This window comes from Phyllobates terribilis, unplaced genomic scaffold (assembly GCF_046119375.1).
Source record: "Phyllobates terribilis strain yellow unplaced genomic scaffold, ASM4611937v1 Scaffold_3__8_contigs__length_932513732, whole genome shotgun sequence".
Taxonomy (NCBI): domain Eukaryota; kingdom Metazoa; phylum Chordata; class Amphibia; order Anura; family Dendrobatidae; genus Phyllobates; species Phyllobates terribilis.
Genome location: NW_027362763.1, coordinates 59,583,884 through 59,596,666, shown reverse-complemented (window position 1 = coordinate 59,596,666; position 12,783 = coordinate 59,583,884).

Genomic DNA, 12,783 nt, shown 5'->3' with positions numbered 1-12,783 from the left:
CTGCTATAATACTGCCCCTATGTACAAGGATATAACTGCTATAATACTGCCCCTATGTACAAGAATATAACTGCTATAATACTGCCTCTTATGTGCAAGAATATAACTACTATAATACTTCCTCCTATGTGCAAGAATATAACTACTATAATAGTGCCCCTATGTACAAGAATATAACTACTATAATACTGCTCCTATGTGCAAGAATATAACTACTATAATACTGCCTCCTATGTACAAGAATATAACTACTATAATACTGCCCCCTATGTACAAGAATATAACTACTATAATACTGCTCCTATGTACAAGAATATTACTACTATAATACTGCCCCCTATGTGCAAGAATATAACTACTATAATACTGCCCCCTATGTACAAGAATATAACTACTATTATACTGCCCCTATGTACAGGAATATAACTACTATAATACTGCCCCCTATGTACAAGAATATAACTACTATAATACTGCCCCCTATGTACAAGAATATAACTACTATAATACTGCTCCCTGTGTACAAGAATATAACTACTATAATACTGCTCCTGTTAGAACCTTGCTGTTAGGTTTTTTTTTCCTTTGCTGGTCACATGACCTTGTTGGCCTATTTAATCCTGCTCCGCCCTTCTGGCTTTGCTGGACTTCATTGTATATCTACTTTCTAGCTAGCCTGTGCTCTGTATCTAACTCTGTTAGTTTGCTTGGTCTACGGACCTCTAGGTTCTATCTATTTTGTTTGTTCGTCTGTCTGCTGCTATTTCTGTTAGGAGGTGTCCCATATTCCTCCCACTCCTTAGTACTTGTAGGGATTCCCTCCCCAAATCTATAGGTCTCCGTACAGACTAGATTAGGACTTTAGCAGGTCTGATCGCAGGATCAGGTTCCCTGTTACATCGTAGGGATTCAGCTGAGTCTTATAGTAGGGACAGATCTCCTCTCTTTCCTTAGAGAATTTACAGGCTGGACTTACTGTTATGTTCTGCTACCAAAGCTAAGGAAAGAGAGGAGATCTGTCCCTACTATAAGACTCAGCTGAATCCCTACGATGTAACAGGGAACCTGATCCTGCGATCAGACCTGCTAAAGTCCTAATCTAGTCTGTACGGAGACCTATAGATTTGGGGAGGGAATCCCTACAAGTACTAAGGACTGGGAGGAATATGGGACACCTCCTAACAGAAATAGCAGCAGACAGACGAACAAACAAAATAGATAGAACCTAGAGGTCCGTAGACCAAGCAAACTAACAGAGTTAGATACAGAGCACAGGCTAGCTAGAAAGTAGATATACAATGAAGTCCAGCAAAGCCAGAAGGGCGGAGCAGGATTAAATAGGCCAACAAGGTCATAAAACGGCCTAGTAACATCAGGCTGCATAAGGATGGGAGCAGAGGTGAACCTCTCCTTGAGATACACAAAAGCTTCAATGGCCTCAGAAGACCACTGAACCGCATCATCCCCCATTGCTGTGGTTTCTGTGGATGGCTCCCCTTTGAAGAATATTACTCTTAAGGTCAATTTTAGAGAACCACTTGGCCCCCAATAACTGGTTAAACAGATCAGGAATCAATGGCAGTGGGTAAGGATTGCGTACCGTTTTGTGGCAGACAATCAAGAGGGGTGGTCTGAGTTTCTGCCACTTGCCGAATTTGCTCTGAACAATCATACATCTTCTTCTGCTGGTTGTTCGCCTTTTTTTTGTTGTTCTGGGAGACATCCGTCGTTTGGGTCGTTCTCCAAGTTGGGATCTGCCGTGCCTGAGGAGGAGAATTTTTCCGGTGATTTGGAAAGAGTTTGGACGGATGTGCGTGGTAATCTTCAGGAGGCCAACAGAAAATCTAAAGACTACTTTGATAGGAAACGACAGGAGGTTTTGTTCGCTGTTGGTGACATGGTTTGGTTGTCCTCTAGGAATCTGCGGTTGAGGATTCCTTCTAAGAAATTGGGTCCCAAGTTTGTAGGGCCCTTTAAGGTGCTTCAGGTTGTCAACCAATCTGCTGTTAGGTTGGAGGTTCCTACCTCCTGGAGAATTAATCCGGTCTTTCATGTCTCTCTGTTAAAAAAAGCTGTTGTGTCGGATGGTGACGCCTCTGCCTCTGTTCCTCCGGTGGTGGAGGACGGGGAATATGAAATTTCTCGCATCCTTGACTCTAGACGGTATAGAGGTAGTTTGCAGTATCTTGTGGCCTGGAAAGGTTTCGGACCCGAGGATAACTCTTGGGTGAGGTCAGATGATGTTTCCGCGTCCAGACTTATCAGAGCGTTTCACAGGAGATTTCCTGATAAGCCTGGTCCTAGGGGATCCGGAGGATCCTCTTAGAAGGGGGGGTACTGTTAGAACCTTGCTGTTAGGTTTTTTTTTCCTTTGCTGGTCACATGACCTTGTTGGCCTATTTAATCCTGCTCCGCCCTTCTGGCTTTGCTGGACTTCATTGTATATCTACTTTCTAGCTAGCCTGTGCTCTGTATCTAACTCTGTTAGTTTGCTTGGTCTACGGACCTCTAGGTTCTATCTATTTTGTTTGTTCGTCTGTCTGCTGCTATTTCTGTTAGGAGGTGTCCCATATTCCTCCCAGTCCTTAGTACTTGTAGGGATTCCCTCCCCAAATCTATAGGTCTCCGTACAGACTAGATTAGGACTTTAGCAGGTCTGATCGCAGGATCAGGTTCCCTGTTACATCGTAGGGATTCAGCTGAGTCTTATAGTAGGGACAGATCTCCTCTCTTTCCTTAGCTTTGGTAGCAGAACATAACAGCTCCCTGTGTACAAGAATATAACTACTATAATACTGCCCCTATGTACAAGAATATAACTACTATAATACTGCTCCTATTTACAAGAATATAAATACTATAATACTGCCCCCTATGTACAAGAATATAACTATTATAATACTGCCCCCTATGTACAAGAATATAACTACTATAATAATGCTCCTATGTACAAGAATATAACTACTATAATTCTTCCCCCTATGTACAAGAATATAACTACTATAATACTGCCCTATGTACAAGAATATAACTACTATAATACTGCTCCTATGTACAAGAATATAACTACTATAATACTGCTCCTATGTACAAGAATATAACTACTATAATACTGCTCCTATGTGCAAGAATATAACTAATATAATACTGCCCCCTATGTACAAGAATATAACTACTATAATACTGCCCCCTATGTACAAGAATATAACTACTATAATACTGCTCCCTATGTACAAGAATATAACTACTATAATACTGCCCCTATGTACAAGAATATAACTACTATAATACTGCCCCTATGTACAAGAATATAACTACTATAATGCTGCCCCCTATGTACAAGAATATAACTAATATAATACTGCTCCTATGTACAAGAATATAACTACTATAATACTGCTCCTATGTACAAGAATATAACTACTATAATACTGCCCCTATGTACAAGAATATAACTACTATAATACTGCCCCCTATATACAAGAATATAACTACTATAATACTTCCCCCTATGTACAAGAATATAACTACTATAATACTGCTCCTATGTACAAGAATATAACTGCTATAATACTGTCCCCTATGTGCAAGAATATAACTACTATAATACTGCTCCTATGTACAAGAATATAACTACTATAATACTGCCCCCTATGTACAAGAATATAACTACTATAATACTGCTCCTATGTACAAGAATATAACTACTATAATACTGTCCCCTATGTGCAAGAATATAACTGCTATAATACTGCCCCTATGTACAAGAATATAACTGCTATAATACTGCCCCTATGTACAAGAATATAACTACTATAATACTGCCCATATGTACAGGAATATAACTGCTATAATACTGCCCCCTATGTACAAGAATATAACTACTATAATACTGCCCCCTATGTACAAGAATATAACTACTATAATACTGCCCCCTATGTACAAGAATATAACTACTATAATAATGCTCCTATGTACAAGAATATAACTACTATAATACTTCCCCCTATGTACAAGAATATAACTACTATAATACTGCCCCTATGTACAAGAATATAACTACTATAATAATGCACCTATGTACAAGAATATAACTACTATAATACTTCCCCCTATGTACAAGAATATAACTACTATAATACTGCCCTATGTACAAGAATATAACTACTATAATACTGCTCCTATGTACAAGAATATAACTACTATAATACTGCTCCTATGTGCAAGAATATAACTACTATAATACTACCCCCTATGTACAAGAATATAACTACTATAATACTGCTCCCTATGTACAAGAATATAACTACTATAATACTGCCCCTATGTACAAGAATATAACTACTATAATACTGCCCCTATGAACAAGAATATAACTACTATAATACTGCTCCTATGTACAAGAATATAACTACTATAATACTGCCCCCTATGTACAAGAATATAACTACTATAATACTGCTCCTATGTACAAGAATATAACTACTATAATACTGCTCCTATGTACAAGAATATAACTACTATAATACTGCTCCTATGTACAAGAATATAACTACTATAATACTGCCCCTATGTACAAGAATATAGCTACTATAATACTGCCCCCTATATACAAGAATATAACTACTATAATACTGCTCCTATGTACAAGAATATAACTACTATAATACTGTCCCCTATGTGCAAGAATATAACTACTATAATACTGTCCCCTATGTGCAAGAATATAACTACTATAATACTGCTCCTATGTACAAGAATATAACTACTATAATACTGTCCCCTATGTGCAAGAATATAACTACTATAATACTGCTCCTATGTACAAGAATATAACTACTATAATACTGCCCCCTATGTACAAGAATATAACTACTATAATACTGCTCCTATGTACAAGAATATAACTACTATAATACTGTCCCCTATGTGCAAGAATATAACTGCTATAATACTGCCCCTATGTACAAGAATATAACTGCTATAATACTGCCCCTATGTACAAGAATATAACTACTATAATACTGCCCATATGTACAGGAATATAACTGCTATAATACTGCTCCTATGTGCAAGAATATAACTGCTATAATACTGCCCCTATGTACAAGAATATAAGTGCTATAATACTGCACCTATGTACAAGAATATAACTGCTATAATACTGCCTCCTATGTGCAAGAATATAACTACTATAATACTGCCTCCTATGTGCAAGAATATAACTACTATAATACTGCCCCTATGTACAAGAATATAACTACTCTAATACTGCTCCTATGTGCAAGAATATAACTACTATAATACTGCCCCTATGTACAAGAATATAACTACTATAATACTGCCCCTATGAACAAGAATATAACTACTATAATACTGCTCCTATGTACAAGAATATAACTACTATAATACTGTCCCCTATGTGCAAGAATATAACTGCTATAATACTGCCTCTATGTACAAGAATGTAACTGCTATAATACCGCCCCTATGTACAAGAATATAACTGCTATAATACTGCTCCTATGTGCAAGAATATAACTGCTATAATACTGCCCCTATGTACAAGAATATAACTGCTATAATACTGCCCCTATGTACAAGAATATAACTGCTATAATACTTCCCCTATGTACAAGAATATAACTACTATAATACTGCCCCCTATGTACAAGAATATAACTACTATAATAATGCTCCTATGTACAAGAATATAACTACTATAATACTGCCCCCTATGTACAAGAATATAACTGCTATAATACTGCCCCCTATGTACAAGAATATAACTACTATAATACTGCCCCCTATGTACAAGAATATAACTACTATAATACTGCCCCCTATGTACAAGAATATAACTACTATAATAATGCTCCTATGTACAAGAATATAACTACTATAATACTTCCCCCTATGTACAAGAATATAACTACTATAATACTGCCCTATGTACAAGAATATAACTACTATAATACTGCTCCTATGTACAAGAATATAACTACTATAATACTGCTCCTATGTGCAAGAATATAACTACTATAATACTGCCCCCTATGTACAAGAATATAACTACTATAATACTGCCCCTTTGAACAAGAATATAACTACTATAATACTGCTGCTATGTACAAGAATATAACTATTATAATACTGCCCCCTATGTACAAGAATATAACTACTATAATACTGCTCCTATGTACAAGAATATAACTACTATAATACTGCTCTTATGTACAAGAATATAACTACTATAACACTTCCCCTATGTACAAGAATATAACTACTATAATACTGCCCCTATATACAAGAATATAACTACTATAATACTGCCCCCTATGTACAAGAATATAACTACTATAATACTGCTCCTATGTACAAGAATATAACTACTATAATACTGTCTCCTATGTGCAAGAATATAACTACTATTATACTGCTCCTATGTACAAGAATATAACTACTATAATACTGTCCCCTATGTGCAAGAATATAACTACTATAATACTGCTAATATGTACAAGAATATAACTACTATAATACTGCCCCCTATGTACAAGAATATAACTACTATAATACTGCTCCTATGTACAAGAATATAACTACTATAATACTGTCCCCTATGTGCAAGAATATAACTGCTATAATACTGCCCCTATGTACAAGAATATAACTGCTATAATACTGCCCCTATGTACAAGAATATAACTACTATAATACTGCCCATATGTACAGGAATATAACTGCTATAATACTGCTCCTATGTGCAAGAATATAACTGCTATAATACTGCCCCTATGTACAAGAATATTACTACTATAATACTGCCCCCTATGTACAAGAATATAACTACTATAATACTGCCCCCTATGTACAAGAATATAACTACTATAATACTGCTCCCTATGTACAAGAATATAACTACTATAATACTGCCCCTATGTACAAGAATATAACTACTATAATACTGCCCCTATGAACAAGAATATAACTACTATAATACTGCTCCTATGTACAAGAATATAACTACTATAATGCTGCCCCCTATGTACAAGAATATAACTACTATAATACTGCTCCTATGTACAAGAATATAACTACTATAATACTGCTCCTATGTACAAGAATATAACTACTATAATACTGCTCCTATGTACAAGAATATAACTACTATAATACTGCCCCTATGTACAAGAATATAACTACTATAATACTGCCCCCTATATACAAGAATATAACTACTATAATACTGCCCCCTATGTACAAGAATATAACTACTATAATACTGCTCCTATGTACAAGAATATAACTACTATAATACTGTCCCCTATGTGCAAGAATATAACTACTATAATACTGCTCCTATGTACAAGAATATAACTACTATAATACTGTCCCCTATGTGCAAGAATATAACTACTATAATACTGCTCCTATGTACAAGAATATAACTACTATAATACTGCCCCCTATGTACAAGAATATAACTACTATAATACTGCTCCTATGTACAAGAATATAACTACTATAATACTGTCCCCTATGTGCAAGAATATAACTGCTATAATACTGCCCCTATGTACAAGAATATAACTGCTATAATACTGCCCCTATGTACAAGAATATAACTGCTATAATACTGCCCATATGTACAGGAATATAACTGCTATAATACTGCTCCTATGTGCAAGAATATAACTGCTATAACACTGCCCCTATGTACAAGAATATAACTACTATAATTCTTCCCCCTATGTACAAGAATATAACTACTATAATACTGCCCTATGTACAAGAATATAACTACTATAATACTGCTCCTATGTACAAGAATATAACTACTATAATACTGCTCCTATGTGCAAGAATATAACTACTATAATACTGCCCCCTATGTACAAGAATATAACTACTATAATACTGCTCCCTATGTACAAGAATATAACTACTATAATACTGCCCCTATGTACAAGAATATAACTACTATAATACTGCCCCTATGAAGAAGAATATAAATACTATAATACTGCTCCTATGTACAAGAATATAACTACTATAATGCTGCCCCCTATGTACAAGGATATAACTACTATAATACTGCTCCTATGTACAAGAATATAACTACTATAATACTGCTCCTATGTACAAGAATATAACTACTATAATACTGCTCCTATGTACAAGAATATAACTACTATAATACTGCCCCTATGTACAAGAATATAACTACTATAATACTGCCCCCTATATACAAGAATATAACTACTATAATACTGCCCCCTATGTACAAGAATATAACTACTATAATACTGCCCCCTATGTAAAAGAATATAACTACTATAATACTGCTCCTATGTACAAGAATATAACTACTATAATACTGTCCCCTATGTGCAAGAATATAACTACTATAATACTGCTCCTATGTACAAGAATATAACTACTATAATACTGTCCCCTATGTGCAAGAATATAACTACTATAATACTGCTCCTATGTACAAGAATATAACTACTATAATACTGCCCCCTATGTACAAGAATATAACTACTATAATACTGCTCCTATGTACAAGAATATAACTACTATAATACTGTCCCCTATGTGCAAGAATATAACTGCTATAATACTGCCCCTATGTACAAGAATATAACTGCTATAATACTGCCCCTATGTACAAGAATATAACTACTATAATACTGCCCATATGTACAGGAATATAACTGCTATAATACTGCCCCCTATGTACAAGAATATAACTGCTATAATACTGCCCCCTATGTACAAGAATATAACTACTATAATACTGCCCCCTATGTACAAGAATATAACTACTATAATAATGCTCCTATGTACAAGAATATAACTACTATAATACTTCCCCCTATGTACAAGAATATAACTATAATACTGCCCCTATGTACAAGAATATAACTACTATAATACTGCCCCTATGTACAAGAATATAACTACTATAATAATGCTCCTATGTACAAGAATATAACTACTATAATACTTCCCCCTATGTACAAGAATATAACTACTATAATACTGCCCTATGTACAAGAATATAACTACTATAATACTGCTCCTATGTACAAGAATATAACTACTATAATACTGCTCCTATGTGCAAGAATATAACTACTATAATACTGCCCCCTATGTACAAGAATATAACTACTATAATACTGCTCCCTATGTACAAGAATATAACTACTATAATACTGCCCCTATGTACAAGAATATAACTACTATAATACTGCCCCTATGAACAAGAATATAACTACTATAATACTGCTCCTATGTACAAGAATATAACTACTATAATACTGCCCCTATGTACAAGAATATAACTACTATAATACTGCCCCTATGTACAAGAATATAACTACTATAATACTGCCCCCTATATACAAGAATATAACTACTATAATACTGCCCCCTATGTACAAGAATATAACTACTATAATACTGCTCCTATGTACAAGAATATAACTACTATAATACTGTCCCCTATGTGCAAGAATATAACTACTATAATACTGCTGCTATGTACAAGAATATAACTACTATAATACTGTCCCCTATGTGCAAGAATATAACTACTATAATACTGCTCCTATGTACAAGAATATAACTACTATAATACTGCCCCCTATGTACAAGAATATAACTACTATAATACTGCTCCTATGTACAAGAATATAACTACTATCATACTGTCCCCTATGTGCAAGAATATAACTGCTATAATACTGCCCCTATGTACAAGAATATAACTGCTATAATACTGCCCCTATGTACAAGAATATAACTACTATAATACTGCCCATATGTACAGGAATATAACTGCTATAATACTGCTCCTATGTGCAAGAATATAACTGCTATAATACTGCCCCTATGTACAAGAATATAAGTGCTATAATACTGCCCCTATGTACAAGAATATAACTGCTATAATACTGCCTCCTATGTGCAAGAATATAACTACTATAATACTGCCTCCTATGTGCAAGAATATAACTACTATAATACTGCCCCTATGTACAAGAATATAACTACTATAATACTGCTCCTATGTGCAAGAATATAACTACTATAATACTGCCTCCTATGTACAAGAATATTACTACTATAATACTGCCCCCTATGTACAAGAATATAACTACTATAATACTGCCCCCTATGTACAAGAATATAACTACTATAATACTGCCCCTATGTACAAGAATATAACTACTATAATACTGCTCCTATTTACAAGAATATAACTACTATAATACTGCCCCCTATGTACAAGAATATAACTGCTATAATACTGCCCCTATGTACAAGAATATAACTACTATAATACTGCCCATATGTACAGGAATATAACTGCTATAATACTGCTCCTATGTGCAAGAATATAACTGCTATAACACTGCCCCTATGTACAAGAATATAACTACTATAATTCTTCCCCCTATGTACAAGAATATAACTACTATAATACTGCCCTATGTACAAGAATATAACTACTATAATACTGCTCCTATGTACAAGAATATAACTACTATAATACTGCTCCTATGTGCAAGAATATAACTACTATAATACTGCCCCCTATGTACAAGAATATAACTACTATAATACTGCTCCCTATGTACAAGAATATAACTACTATAATACTGCCCCTATGTACAAGAATATAACTACTATAATACTGCCCCTATGAAGAAGAATATAACTACTATAATACTGCTCCTATGTACAAGAATATAACTACTATAATGCTGCCCCCTATGTACAAGGATATAACTACTATAATACTGCTCCTATGTACAAGAATATAACTACTATAATACTGCTCCTATGTACAAGAATATAACTACTATAATACTGCTCCTATGTACAAGAATATAACTACTATAATACTGCCCCTATGTACAAGAATATAACTACTATAATACTGCCCCCTATATACAAGAATATAACTACTATAATACTGCCCCCTATGTACAAGAATATAACTACTATAATACTGCCCCCTATGTAAAAGAATATAACTACTATAATACTGCTCCTATGTACAAGAATGTAACTACTATAATACTGTCCCCTATGTGCAAGAATATAACTACTATAATACTGCTCCTATGTACAAGAATATAACTACTATAATACTGTCCCCTATGTGCAAGAATATAACTACTATAATACTGCTCCTATGTACAAGAATATAACTACTATAATACTGCCCCCTATGTACAAGAATATAACTACTATAATACTGCTCCTATGTACAAGAATATAACTACTATAATACTGTCCCCTATGTGCAAGAATATAACTGCTATAATACTGCCCCTATGTACAAGAATATAACTGCTATAATACTGCCCCTATGTACAAGAATATAACTACTATAATACTGCCCATATGTACAGGAATATAACTGCTATAATACTGCCCCCTATGTACAAGAATATAACTGCTATAATACTGCCCCCTATGTACAAGAATATAACTACTATAATACTGCCCCCTATGTACAAGAATATAACTACTATAATAATGCTCCTATGTACAAGAATATAACTACTATAATACTTCCCCCTATGTACAAGAATATAACTATAATACTGCCCCTATGTACAAGAATATAACTACTATAATACTGCCCCTATGTACAAGAATATAACTACTATAATAATGCTCCTATGTACAAGAATATAACTACTATAATACTTCCCCCTATGTACAAGAATATAACTACTATAATACTGCCCTATGTACAAGAATATAACTACTATAATACTGCTCCTATGTACAAGAATATAACTACTATAATACTGCTCCTATGTGCAAGAATATAACTACTATAATACTGCCCCCTATGTACAAGAATATAACTACTATAATACTGCTCCCTATGTACAAGAATATAACTACTATAATACTGCCCCTATGTACAAGAATATAACTACTATAATACTGCCCATATGTACAGGAATATAACTGCTATAATACTGCCCATATGTACAGGAATATAACTGCTATAATACTGCTCCTATGTGCAAGAATATAACTGCTATAATACTGCCCCTATGTACAAGAATATAAGTGCTATAATACTGCCCCTATGTACAAGAATATAACCGCTATAATACTGCCTCCTATGTGCAAGAATATAACCACTATAATACTGCCTCCTATGTGCAAGAATATAACTACTATAATACTGCCCCTATGTACAAGAATATAACTACTATAATACTGCTCCTATGTGCAAGAATATAACTACTATAATACTGCCTCCTATGTACAAGAATATAACTACTATAATACTGCCTCCTATGTACAAGAATATTACTACTATAATACTGCCTCCTATGTACAAGAATATTACTACTATAATACTGCCCCCTATGTACAAAAATATAACTACTATAATACTGCCCCCTATGTACAAGAATATAACTACTATAATACTGCCCCTATGTACAAGAATATAACTACTATAATACTGCCCCCTATGTACAAGAATATAACTACTATAATACTGCCCCTATGTGCAAGAATATAACTACTATAATACTGTTCCTATGTGCAAGAATATAACTACTATAATACTGCTCCTATGTACAAGAATATAACTACTATAATACTGCTCCTATGTACAAGAATATAACTACTATAATACTGCCCCCTATGTACAAGAATATAACTACTATAATACTGCCCCCTATGTACAAGAATATAACTACTATAATACTGCTCCCTGTGTACAAGAAT